The sequence below is a fragment of the Arvicanthis niloticus genome, chromosome 13 (genome assembly GCF_011762505.2).
Source record: "Arvicanthis niloticus isolate mArvNil1 chromosome 13, mArvNil1.pat.X, whole genome shotgun sequence".
Lineage (NCBI taxonomy): Eukaryota > Metazoa > Chordata > Mammalia > Rodentia > Muridae > Arvicanthis > Arvicanthis niloticus.
The window spans coordinates 71830262-71842711 of NC_047670.1; the positions used below are offsets into that span (position 1 = coordinate 71830262).

The following is a 12450-nucleotide window of genomic DNA, read 5'->3' on the forward strand; positions in this document are numbered from 1 at the left end:
AATGACACATGTCTTTTGTCTTAATATTACCAACTTCAGTAATTTTGGAATACATATATGTATTATATACTACACATATATTATATAATTAATACAATATAGTGTATTATATTACAAGAAGATATGTTTAAGATATATAAGAGTGAAACTGGAAAAACATTAAATGGCTCCTTAATAGAAGAATAGCACAGTAAGTCTACAGCTTTTCTATAGAGTGTAGTATTATATAGGACGGGGTAGTATCATATAGCGTGGTACAGTGTGGTATACTATGGTGCAGTATAGCATAGTTTAGTGTGGTATAGTGTAGTATGGTATAGGGTTGTATAACGTAATATAGTATGTTGTTGTACAGTCCAGTATAGTATAGTGTGGAATAGTGTGGTATAGGGTAGTATACTGTGATTTGTGTGGCACACTCAACCATAGCAATGCATATGTATAAATGTCTACTTCATGGAACGGCGCATGCACAGACGTGGATGATCTTGAAGGTGTGGCATTCATGGAGAAAGTTGCGAAGCCACAGAGAATCTTATCATTCATATTTCCAATTGCATGTATTTACGTATATTTTATTACATGCCCGAGAGTATGTCTGTGAACCACATGTGTGCCGGGACCGTCAGAGATCAGAAGAAGCACTCAGAGCTCCCGAACCTGGAGTTATAGTGGAGATGTGGGCTCTAGAAACCAAGAACACCAAGCCTAATTGCTGAGCCATCTCTCCTGGCCCATCTATCATTCATACTTTTAAAATGTGTATACTCACCAGAACAGAAGTAAATGTTCTCACAAATGATGAGTGTTATATTGAAGTGAACAGACGAATTTCCTATTCAGGCAGAGAGAGGGAGAATAAACTTAGTCCGATGTGTAACATTTTACTTTTTACTGCTGCTGCAATGGCAGTACCCAGAGAATAGATCGGCATAGCCCCGCCCCTTTCTTCCCGGGGGTTGTCGGCCATCAGCCCAAGGGGGCAAATGAACAGGCAGAGAGCAGAATTAAAACAGCTGTAAGTATGGACGGAATGACCTCTGGAGACCACTGCCGCCAGACGAGTCTATTTTATCGTTCCTATATAAGGGCTCTTTTAGGGGTGCGGGTGGAAAGGGCTAATTGATCAGGCGGGCGGGAAGGGCTGACCGGTTATAGTACCGCATTTAATTATCATGTGGGGGGAAGCCGAGGTGGAGCGTGAGTTATGCAGCCTTGCAGAGAGCTCTGTACAGGTTGACTTTTCAGATAAGGCCCTGTGTTCAGGGACACTCTCCAGACAAACACAGGCAGAGACAAGGAAGCCTCACTGAGGGAGTCCCCTATTTTGCGCCAAGCTCAGAAAGCCATCCGGTCATGGGGGACTGCTACCTTAATAGCAAGATTCCCCAACACTCGCCTATGCCCTCAGGGTGAAGCTCTCGCCACGTGTATATTGCACCGAACTCTATGTGCTCTGTTCTCTTCTTCTAACACCTGGATGTTGGACGTCTCTCTCAATTCAACCATATTTAACTCTGTAAGAGATGATGTACTTAGGTTTTTTATTAGGAAGGCATCACGCTGGTAATTGTTTGTTTGTTTTTTGAGACAGAGTTTCTCTGTGTAGCCCTGGCTGTCCTGGAATTCACTCTGTAGACCAGGCTGGCCTCGAACTCAGAAATCCGCCTGCCTCTGCCTCCCAAGTGCTGGGATTAAAGGCGTGCGCCACCACTTCCCGGCAGCTGGTAAATGTTTAATGCCCACTTTTATCTTTCTAACCTACCCTACTATTTTGTGACCCAAATGGATATATCTAAGAAAGAGCCCCTTTTTTTCTTTTCCTTTGTGCAAGATTGTATTAAATGTCTTTAAGGGACAACATCCAACCTCCAGATACAGCCACCAAGATCCTCTTATGCTGTGGGCACTGGCTGGGGCATGGTCGGTGGCTCTGGCTTCCCACCCTTCTGTTTCGAGATGGGGGTGGAGCCGAGATTTCATCCACAATGTTCCACAATGCTCACATAATCAGAAAGAGGCTTCTTGGGGTCAGTCTTACCACTTGGGTCGCAGGGCAGCGTGGTTTTCACTTTGATGCCCAGCACACCCTGTCTGAGGAGCCCATGGCCCATGGGAGTGTCAACATCATGGTTAACAGGTCTCCACTATGGAACATCAGACCATCCACGAACTTCATGGACTTGGCCCTCTGTCTTCAGCGCTTCCCAGACACCACAATCTCGAATCCGGTGGCCCCTCTCTCCACAATGAACCTCCACACAGCATAGGAGGCCCTTCACAAGCCCTCCTAGGGGTTTGTAACAGAGACTCTTCTGCCTAGGCTATGGCACATGGACCACTCGAAGCCATCTTTCTGCTTTAAGCCCTATGCTGCTTTCAGAGAAGCCGAATCTTTTCCAGGCTACTGCAGTCGACTCTGTGATCCCACACACTACTTCAGTCAACTCTGATCCCATGACCCTTATCACCAAGAACATCCTGTGTGCTGGTGGCTACAACAGTTATTTCTGTTCTGTTGGGTGTAATTCGGACTTCAACTCTAAAGTAGCTAGCCTCAGTCAACTCCGAAGTGAGGAAGTCATCTGTTCAGCTTTGAAGATGCCATCAACTGCAAAACTTGCTCTTCTTGGAAATCCGTACCATCTGCCATCCACTGGGGTAAGGAAAAAGTGAAATAGGTTTGTTGTTATTGTTGTTGTTGTTATTGTTGCTGTTGTTTGGAGGGGTGTTACTTTTTAAGGAAGGCTTTCTGCACCTCAAGAGATTTCAGCAGAAAGACCACTGTTCTGTGGTTATCTCATGTGCTTAGATCTGTACTCCCAAATGTTTCATAGTTAGCTTCAAAAACCGTAAGGACTTAGCAGATATTTGTCAGCTACAAGCTGTTCCTACTGTAGACCCAAGTGAGAGCCATCTATCTCTGTGTCCTAAAGAGAGAGCCATCTGCCTGGAATATGGTCTCTCTTGATTATTTCTCGTCTCCTCTATTGTCCTGCTTTGTCACTGTAGAGAGTTGTCTTAAATCATGAGTTTAGTCCAATTGTATATATGCACAATTTTATATATGGAAAAAATCCAGGCATATAACCAGCCTCAATGCATAGTGCAGTATAAAATGAACAAGCAAGTTTAATCACCACTCAAATAGGAGTAGAAATGACTCTGCTTTTTCATTACTTTGGAAAATAGTTCTTTAAACACCAGTAAGCAGTATGAAAGTGGGCAAGCAGGATTGTAAGGCGTGGGTGATTTCCTGGACCATTTATCTCCAGGGAACGGGCTGTGGCAGTCTCTCTGTCTGTCTGTGGGTGGGGAGGAGCTGGGATGTGGAAGACAGATCACTTAGAGAATTAGAAACACCAAGACTGGTCTGGTGGCCTCCTGGAGGAGGTGGGCCTTTTTCCCTCCTTCCCTTGAGCCACAAAATTTCTCAAGGTCCAGACACTTTGAGCCCTAAGACATGATGTTCTTGCCCCTCCCAGTCTATACATGCTCACAGGTAAAGGGTTCTAACAGGCCCGAGAATGGCAAACACTGAAGACAGGCTTTGACCTTTTACCCCATTCCCTCTGCCTTGCTAAAAACCGTTACATTCCTAAAGTTAGCCCCCAAGGTCCATTCCCTTATTTGGCCACTTCCTCCTGCGACTGACCACCACGGTCAAGCTATCAAAGTATTGAAGTCCAGCAATCAAAAGCCCCCACTGGCTCACCTAATTAACCTGTCCAATCAAAACAAACCAACTCATCTTACATGGGTTTCCCCTTTGACCTTTACAAACTGCCATTTGCCCACGTGCCCTGCATGTCTCTGTATCCAGAGGCTGTAAATTCCTTACCCCTTCCCTCTCCCTGGTTCCCTTCCCCTTCTCCCTCATCCTCTATCTCCTGTCTTTTGTCTCTTATTTCCTGTCTTGTCCCTCTGGGACAAATAAGTCTTTGTGATAAGAACTTGGTCTTGGGATTTCTGGAGCTGACTTGGAGGTCCCCACAGCAGACAGACAGCCACCTCAGTGTTAATCGCCTGTGAAGGTCCCTGGCAATTCTGTCACCAGGATGGTTAGATGCAGCATTGAAATACCTTTCCTCCATCTTGGGGCAAGTTAGGATCTCAGCTCTATATCCCAAATAGAAGTGGAAAGGAAGGGAGGATGAAAGGTGAGATTTCCTTACGGGAAATCTTCAGCTGAGTTTTCTCTGTACTATCCCCCAAATATGCCTTAAAGTTTACCTGCCAGGCCCTCTGCTCCAGTCAGAGTCTGACTTACAGAGTGGCAGCACACAGCCTGGAGCTGCGGCTGCAGTATACAGTGGGAGAGCTCTCCTCTGCAGGGTTGAGGACAAGCTTGCCAAGGAACCTGGATGAAGTTTCCACAGGACCGAGCAAGGAGATGACTGAACGTATAGCACGTAGGAGAACTGAAAGAAAAGGAGCAGGTTGAAGAAACATCCTAAAAATGGCTGATGGGGCAGGGTAGGGATGGAAATCCTCCTGGGGAAAGAGCTTCCAAGAGGTGGTGTCTTTGTTGAGTGTGGTAGTCCTGGTTCAGTAAGGGGTGGGGCTGAGGCAGAAGGATCATGACTTCCAGGCCAGTCAGCCAGCCTTCCAGACAGCAATTGTATTAGTCAGGTTTCTACAGAGTCACAGAACTTATGGGTAGTCTTTATATAATAAGGGAATCTGTTATGATGACTTACAGTCTGTAGTCCAACTCCCCAACAATGGTCAGCTGTGAATGGAAGTCCAAGGACCTAGCAGTCGTTCAGTCCCACGAGGCTGGTAGATTCTAACAGATTTGCTGGCAAGTAAATGCAAGCAGGAGAAGAAGAGTGAATCTTCCTCCTTCCAATGTCCTCATGTAGGTTTTCAGCAGAAGGTGTGCCCCAGATTAAAGGTGTGTACCACCACGCCTGGACTTGTTTTGTTCCAGGCTGACCTTAAACTCAGAGATCCCTTGCCTCAGTCTCCTGGGATTAAGGGCCTGTACTACCTTGCCCTGGCCTAAGTTTTTCATAGCCACAATGCCTCAAGATCTCCATGCCAAGAACCAGGTCAGAAACTTGTATCTCCCAGCCTCAAGATCTGCATCAGAGGTGAGCCCTCCAATTCTGGATTGTAATTCATTATAGATATAGTCAAGTTGACAATCAGGAATAGCCATTACAGCAAGTCTCTGTCTTTAAAAAAACAAGAAAGGATGTCAAGAGTCATCAGAGGGTTTTGGGGTTAGATGGCTGGGCTTACAAAATGCCTCTCAGCACCTTTGTAGAGCTTCGCACGTGAAGAATCCAAGGCCCTGGAATCCCACAGAGGAAGGTGGATTGGTGCAGAGTTAGAACAGGAAGAGGTCACAGTGAGCTAGGATTATCTACATCCCAGTTTGTCTATCGTGAGGAGAGAGAACAATTTCTGAGGGTCTCTTCCAAGAACATGGTGTAAATGAAGCTTCTTAGATCTCCCACTTTTTCTCTCTGGCGTGGGAAAGACTTGATTACCTCATTTTGGTCGAGTCCACCAGGACCTCCTTGTCAGGCTTCTAAGTGCTGTTACAAGAATTCTCTTCCAACCACACTCAGTGTTTTAGTAAGTAGAGCAAACACTCCCCATCAGCTTTAAAGGTAACAACCTGGTCTCAAATGTAAATAGCAGTGTACAGAAGAAGACTATTACTATTCTCTACTTTCATTTCTCAGAACAGCATTCTGAGATTTTTTTTCCCCCATTAGGCCAGGGAGAGGTTCAGCTTTCCACACATCTCTATGAACAAAGGAAGATAAAGGTCACAGGGAGACACGATTTGTGTTAATAAAATATTAATGATGCCTGCATTTGTGGCCATAGTCACTAAAGATGGAGAGAGGGGGGTGGGAGATGGGGCCAGAAGAGTGGTAAGGACAGAGACTTTGCTCAAGTGTCTTGTTCCTTCTCTCCCATCTGGTCTGCAACAGTAATGAGGTCTCAAGAGGACCATTTGCTTAGATGCTCAGATTTTACATTTTCTCTGTTAGAGAAATCTCTTGGTCTGCAGTTCACACACACACACACACACACACACACACACACACACACACGCTGTAAATTAGTCTGTTGTAGCAACATCCATATATGCATGTATAGAGCAAAGGTGGACATTGAAGCTCAAAAAAGTCTGTAATCCAACAAAACAAAACAAAAAGTTTGTAATACCAGCACTTGACAGGTTGAGGCAGAAAGTTATTCCTAACTCCAGAAGCAACTTGAGATCAGCCAGGGCTACGGGAGACAGCCCCAAAACTAACTAAATGACTTGATCAGCAATTTAAATGTCCCTCTGCTTTAGATGCCTTGGTACTCTCAAAGTGACTCAAGCAAGCAGCTGGTTATACAAATGGAATGGTTAGATCATCCCCAGTTGCCTGTATACTAAAGGAGCCTAAATAATAATTGTATAGCTTTTTCTAATATATGAAATTCTTGAAGCATGTATGACAAGGCAAGACAGTACAGGGGTTCCTCCATGTTGCACTCTTGTTGAGGCCATTTTAGATTTTATGTCCTTGATGAGAAGCCCTGTGGAAAATTACCCACGTCTATTCTAGGAACCTGAGGTCCAGAAGTCCCAGCTAGCTTATCTCAGCTTCTGTTAAACTGCCTGCTTATGCAGAATCTACCCTTCAGCTAACTGATTATCTTAGCCCCTGTTAAACTGCTTGCTTGCATAAAGGCTCCCACTGCATCTGTGGAGTAAGATGCCAAGACGTGGTTTTTGCCTTCACAAACCCTATGCTTTGAACACTTGGTGCCTTAGTCCCAGCCAGCTGGAGTAAAGACTTTCAATTGGCTATAAACTGTGTGTGAGTGGTCACCTTTTGGTGGGCTCCCTATAACACACGTGGCTTGATTAGATTCACCTGGTAAGTTGAGTTATAGGTAGATTCTATGGTATTTTGGTCTGTGCTTTCATGTGCCATGTGGATCTGTGAGCCTCCTTAAATCCATGCTTTGGGTTCCTAACACCTTCTTTTGGAACAAAAGAACCTTTTGCTCTGATGTGGTGATTCTCATAGAAGTAACTATGCATTAACCCCTGCTATGGCTAAAAATGAATGCATAGAGATGATGGGAAATGATTTTAAATGGTAGAAGTGGAAGAGGACAGTTCTGAACAAGAAAGTAGTCTGATGACAGTTGATGCTTTTCGCTTTTAGCTGCTCAGATAACAGATGGCAGTTAAAACTACATGGGGTAGAGCACCCAGGTGGTTAGCCCAACTCGTGTACTGAGCTATAAAATAGTGCTTACAGGGGGAACTGTTTCGACTTACTCTTTAGGAGGTAGCATAGCACCTTTGTCAGGAATGCAAAGTCTTTACCTGCAGCCCAGGCTTCTGATTTTTAAACCCCAGTCTCACTGTTTTATCAGTGGAAGGGCAAGTTGCGCCCACACCCGCTGTTCATCCGTGACATGAGCACCAGAACCATGCTTTTCTCTTCCTGTGTTCTGCGTGTTCTAAGAGAATACCACAGGCCATGCTACTATGACGAACAGCCTTGTATTAGCTCACAGTTCTAGAGCCTACAACGTTCCAGATCCAAGAGTAGATATCTAGCAAGGAGTTTGTGTTGCATTGACCCTTGACAAAAAAGATCAGAGAAAGTGGTGGGCCATAAGGAGAATGAGCATGAGGAGGAGGAAGAGGAGGAGGAGGAGGAGGAAGAGGAAGGGGAGGAAGAGGAAGGGGAGGAAGATGAGGAAGAAGGGGAGGAGGAGGAGGAAAGTGAGAGGGAAGGAGACTGAACTCACCCTCCTGTAATAATAAGACCACAACAACTCTTAAGTTCTAACCACCAGTCTCTAGTCTCCAAGGTCCAGGACTTGAATGTGAAATTGGTTTCCAGGGCCTGGAGAGATGTTGCAGTGGCTAAGAGCACATGTCATCATCGTGGCCGAGGACCAGGTTGAGTTTCCAGCAAGCTGGGAAAGGTATCAGCAGACCCTGCTTTTGATTCATAGCAGCTCAATTGCATTGCATGCTTAAGTTAAACCTGACATGGAAATGAAAGAGTCTTAGCCTCCAAAGCCTTGCACTCCCTAAAATACCATTGCCACGCATCCACCTCTGCTCACTAGAGAACTCTGGCGCCTTCAGGGCAGACCTTGTGCCACAGAGCTTCTTGCTAAATATGTGTTTGTAATGTGCCTCAGATAACATCCTCAGATTCCCACTGCTGCTCTATCCCACCTCTCCGATCTCTCAGGAGATGCACAAAGACAAGGGCTTCTTGCTCTTCTGAATGTCTGGCATTAAGTAATAACAATAATGAGTTCCAGACCTTAGAAACACACTCTGCAGTAAAATTAAGTTTTTTTTTTAAAGAAGTCAAAGAACTCTCCACCATCTCGCCTTTATTTTATATTTTAAGTGTTTTGCTTAAAGGTTTCTTTTACTACCCAGGTTCCAACAACAATCATATATCAACCCTCAATCAATATTGAATCTCCTGCTGAGTAACCACCACTGTCTAGGAGCTATTTTTAACTCTCATCTCCTGTTTGTCCAGACGAGCTGAATCTTTACTGCCTCTTTTTTTTTTTTTTTTTAAGTTCATTTTTTATTTACTGATTCAGAGGTACAGCCCAAGGACCACATACAAGTGGACATCTCCTAGACTCCAGGTTAGGGCATCAGGATCCCACTATTATATAGTTCTGTCGGCAGATGCTTTCCAAATAAAACAGCAAAGCAGAACAGATGATTTTGGTTTTAAAGATCTGTGTGTGTGTGTGTGGGGGGGTATCTGCACACACGTTCACAAGTATGCACACCTGTACAAGAGGCTGGAAGAGGGTACCAAGTGTCTTCCTCTGTCTTTCATTTGCCTGATCCTTTGAGACAGGATCTCTTCCTGCACCTGGGGCTCCTGTTTTCTTGACTAGAGTGGAAACCAGGAAGTGTCTGCAACTCCCCCAGTCTCTGCTCCATCAAAGTTGAGGTTACAGGCAGGCCCCGGATGGCCAGCTTGTTATGTGTGTACTGAAATAGAATATAGGTTCTCATGAGCCCATAGTAAGCATTCTCAACCTCCAAAGCATATCTTCAGCTACAAAAGTGATGTCTTTAAAGCTCAAGGCTATGGTCTCTACCTTCCCTCTCCCTCCCCATCACAAGTTGTCTCGTATACCGAGCTGGCTTTAATACTCACTGCGCTGAGTGTGACCTTGAACTTAGGGTCCTTCTGCCTCCACTTCCCAGTAGTAGACTTGTAAGTACGTGCACCATAGCATACGTGGTGTGTGTGGTGCTGGGGATCAACCTGTGGGCTTCAGGTAGCTAGGCCAGCACTTCTCACTGAAGAACGTCCCTAGCACATAATATAGTTCTTGATGTACAGGGTTCAATGTTCTTAAATAATAAAACTGTAGGAAGAGCTAAGGTGGGAGGAGTGAAGGAGAGGAAGAGGAGGAGCTAAGGGAGAGGAAGAGGAGGAGCTAAGGGAGAGGAAGAGAAGGAGCTAAGGGAGAGGAAGAGAAGGAGCTAAGGGAGAGGAAGAGGAGGAGCTAAGGGAGAGGAAGAGAAGGAGCTAAGGGAAAGGAAGAGGAGGAGCTAAGGTGGGAGGAGTGAAGGAGAGGAAGAGGAGGAGCTAAGGGAGAGACGGAGAACGAGAGAGGGGACATGGAGGCTGATGTTCACTTGTCTGTCGCAGTCAAAGGTAGTTGGTATATCTAGGCTGGGTATTGGGTTACACCTCTGATTGTAAGGGCATCGTGTTATTGATTACCAAATATATAAGCCTTTGGATAATTTAAGCATTAGAGTCTTATTTTCTTACTGGGCTCACGTGGTTGGTGGGATGGTCTGGGCAATGCCTAACCTTGCAGAGGCAGCGTGGAAGATTGGCAGAGCCATCTCCCACGCTGGTGTCTCTAGCTGGCCATTTCTAGCTGTGGTGGGCACATGGCCTCTGGCCACATAGTTGAGCTAGGCAGAGCCGCTGCAGCTTAGACAGTCAGCTTGACCGGAGGCCGCCTTTTAAAATAATTACTCCAACATAAAACCACCTTTTCTCAAGAACCCAAAGTTTGATAAAGCAGTCTCTTGACTTATCCAGAATTTGACTTCATAGTGAAAATCTTTTGTGTAAAATTTATTAAAATAATACAGTTCATTTTTTATGACAAATTAAAATTCTTGAAGGGAAGAACTAAATGTAGATTTAGGTTTCCGGAACAAAAAAGTAAAGGCAAGTCTTTTAAGGGTAGCTATCATGCTAGGAAAATGATTCCATGGGTGACACACACGTGCTTTGCACGCATCAGAACCTAGTGCCCCTGTGGAAAAAGCCAGATATGGTCTTGAATTCCCATCACCCCAGTATTGGAGGGTGGGTCTTGAATTCCCATCACCCCAGTATCGGAGGGTGCGGGGATGATTTGACCTTACTTGGGCACGTGGGCGGGCGTGGGTTTCTGTTGGGCTGAGTTGGTTCTGCCCCGGAAGAGAGGGGAGGCATGGCTTACGGGGAGAAGCAGAAGTGCAGGATTTTGATTGGGTTCACTCTGCTTGGTGCCTGGCCTCACGCCCAGGCCGGGGGAGTACTCACTCAGCCTGAAGCTCCCCAGGGGTGCAGGGCTCTTAAGTGGGGGTTCTCCAGGCCAGCGGCTGACCCAGGAGCCAGTGGTCTGTCCTTGGGCTCCCAGACATCGCTGGGAAATGAGGAAGACCAGACTGAGGGCGTGCAGGCTGGCCCGCAGCCGAAAGGAACCAGAGGGAGAGCTCTGGCAGAGCCTGGCAGGGAAGAGATTCTTTGGTAACTGTACTTACTTGGTAACCGACTGCTGCTCCACTAGCTTGCTTGAAGAGGCAGGCCTCCATGGCAGAATGCAGAGAAGCTCTCCACAGTTTCCCACGGCAGGCCCCAAAAGACACAAGAAAGTCCATGATTCCAAAAGCTTTATTTTCATGGTGGATGGTAGATGGATCTAGATGTAACCCCAGTTAGGTCAAGGAAGACCTGACTTAAATAGGGAGGGAGGAGAGAGGAGGGTCTGGGAAAGGAATATGTAATAATTGGCTATGCCCTCTGGCCTTTAGGTATCTCATTAATATGGAAATCTCTCGAGGCCTGAGACCTGTAGTCATGCCCTCTACCTGTGGAGGGGCTGGTAGGGGGATTGCCCTATGTGACTGAAAAGCATGGACCAATGGAGGTCTTAGACCATGTGTCAGGAGTTGGTATCTGGGAGCGTGGCAAAATGTATTCTGTCCCTTGCAGGGTCTCAGGCCATTTCTAAGCCAATGCTCTACCAAAAACCAAGCAATCGCCGGGCGGTGGTGGCGCACGCCTTTAATCCCAGCACTTGGGAGGCAGAGGCAGGCGGATTTCTGAGTTCGAGGCCAGCCTGGTCTACAGAGTGAGTTCCAGGACAGCCAGGGCTACACAGAGAAACCCTGTCTCGAAAAAAAACAACAACAAAAAAACCAAACCAAGCAATCCTTTCATGGCCCCACAGGAGGGCAGAGACTGTACCCAGAGAGCTCACAGACCAGCTAACCTAGCCAAAGTAGTGGGCTTCCAGTTCTGTCCAGTCTCAGGACAGTAAAGCAGAGAACAACAGAGAAAGATACCAGGTGTCCTGCTCTAGCCTCAGAATGTGCAAGTGAGGACATCAGTAACCACACACACACATACCTGCATGCATGAGAGACAGATGATAGATGGATGATAGATAGATAGACAGATGGTAGATAGATAGATAGATGATGCATAGCTGATAGAATGAGAAGACCCAGCATGATTTCTTCCAAGCTGTGTATATATACTCTAACTGAGGATTTCTAAAGTCATAAAATCCCATCTATCTCAATGCAATGTATTTTAGACATCTCAGGAGATTGGATTCATTGCTTTTAAAGAGAAATAAACTGGGTGACTTAGTTCAGCTGCATCCAGTATCGTGTGTTTAGGCCCAGCACAGGAAGTTTGAAATGGCCATCAGTTTCTGCTGCCAGCTGGAACACTTGCAGGCTACTTGAATCTCCAGAGTGCGGCATATTTACTGGAAAGTTGTTGTTTAAATACTGTTATACATGGACATCTTACCCTTTCTTACTGTGTTAAGCCAACCCTGAGTCCTGGCTACACCACACGGTAAACCAATCTTTAAGTATCATATTTGCTCTCTGTTTCTGAACTGTAACCTGTATATGACAATGTTGGTTTGGTTGGTTTGGGTGGAGAAAGACGAAGTCTGAAAATGGAAAATTGCGCACAAAATCTTGACTTTTTCCAATATTGAGCTAAAGCTACAGTGTTCCCGATTTGCTGTTATTCCTGTGTGTGTTCTCATTTTATACTTTGGTGATGCATATATCAGGTGAGGTCCCCATTCAGACAGTCCTCTAGTGAACAGGAAGTCAGTGACCATTAACAGACCTTATCCTCTACCCCCTGACCCAAGGACAATGTG

General features: G+C 45.7%; 1 pseudogene; it reads right to left on the reverse strand.

The window, feature by feature from the left end:
• Positions 1-1895: 1895 nt before the first annotated feature.
• Positions 1896-12450, reverse strand: part of LOC117719301 (small ribosomal subunit protein uS3-like) — a 61379-nt pseudogene continuing 50824 nt past the window's right edge.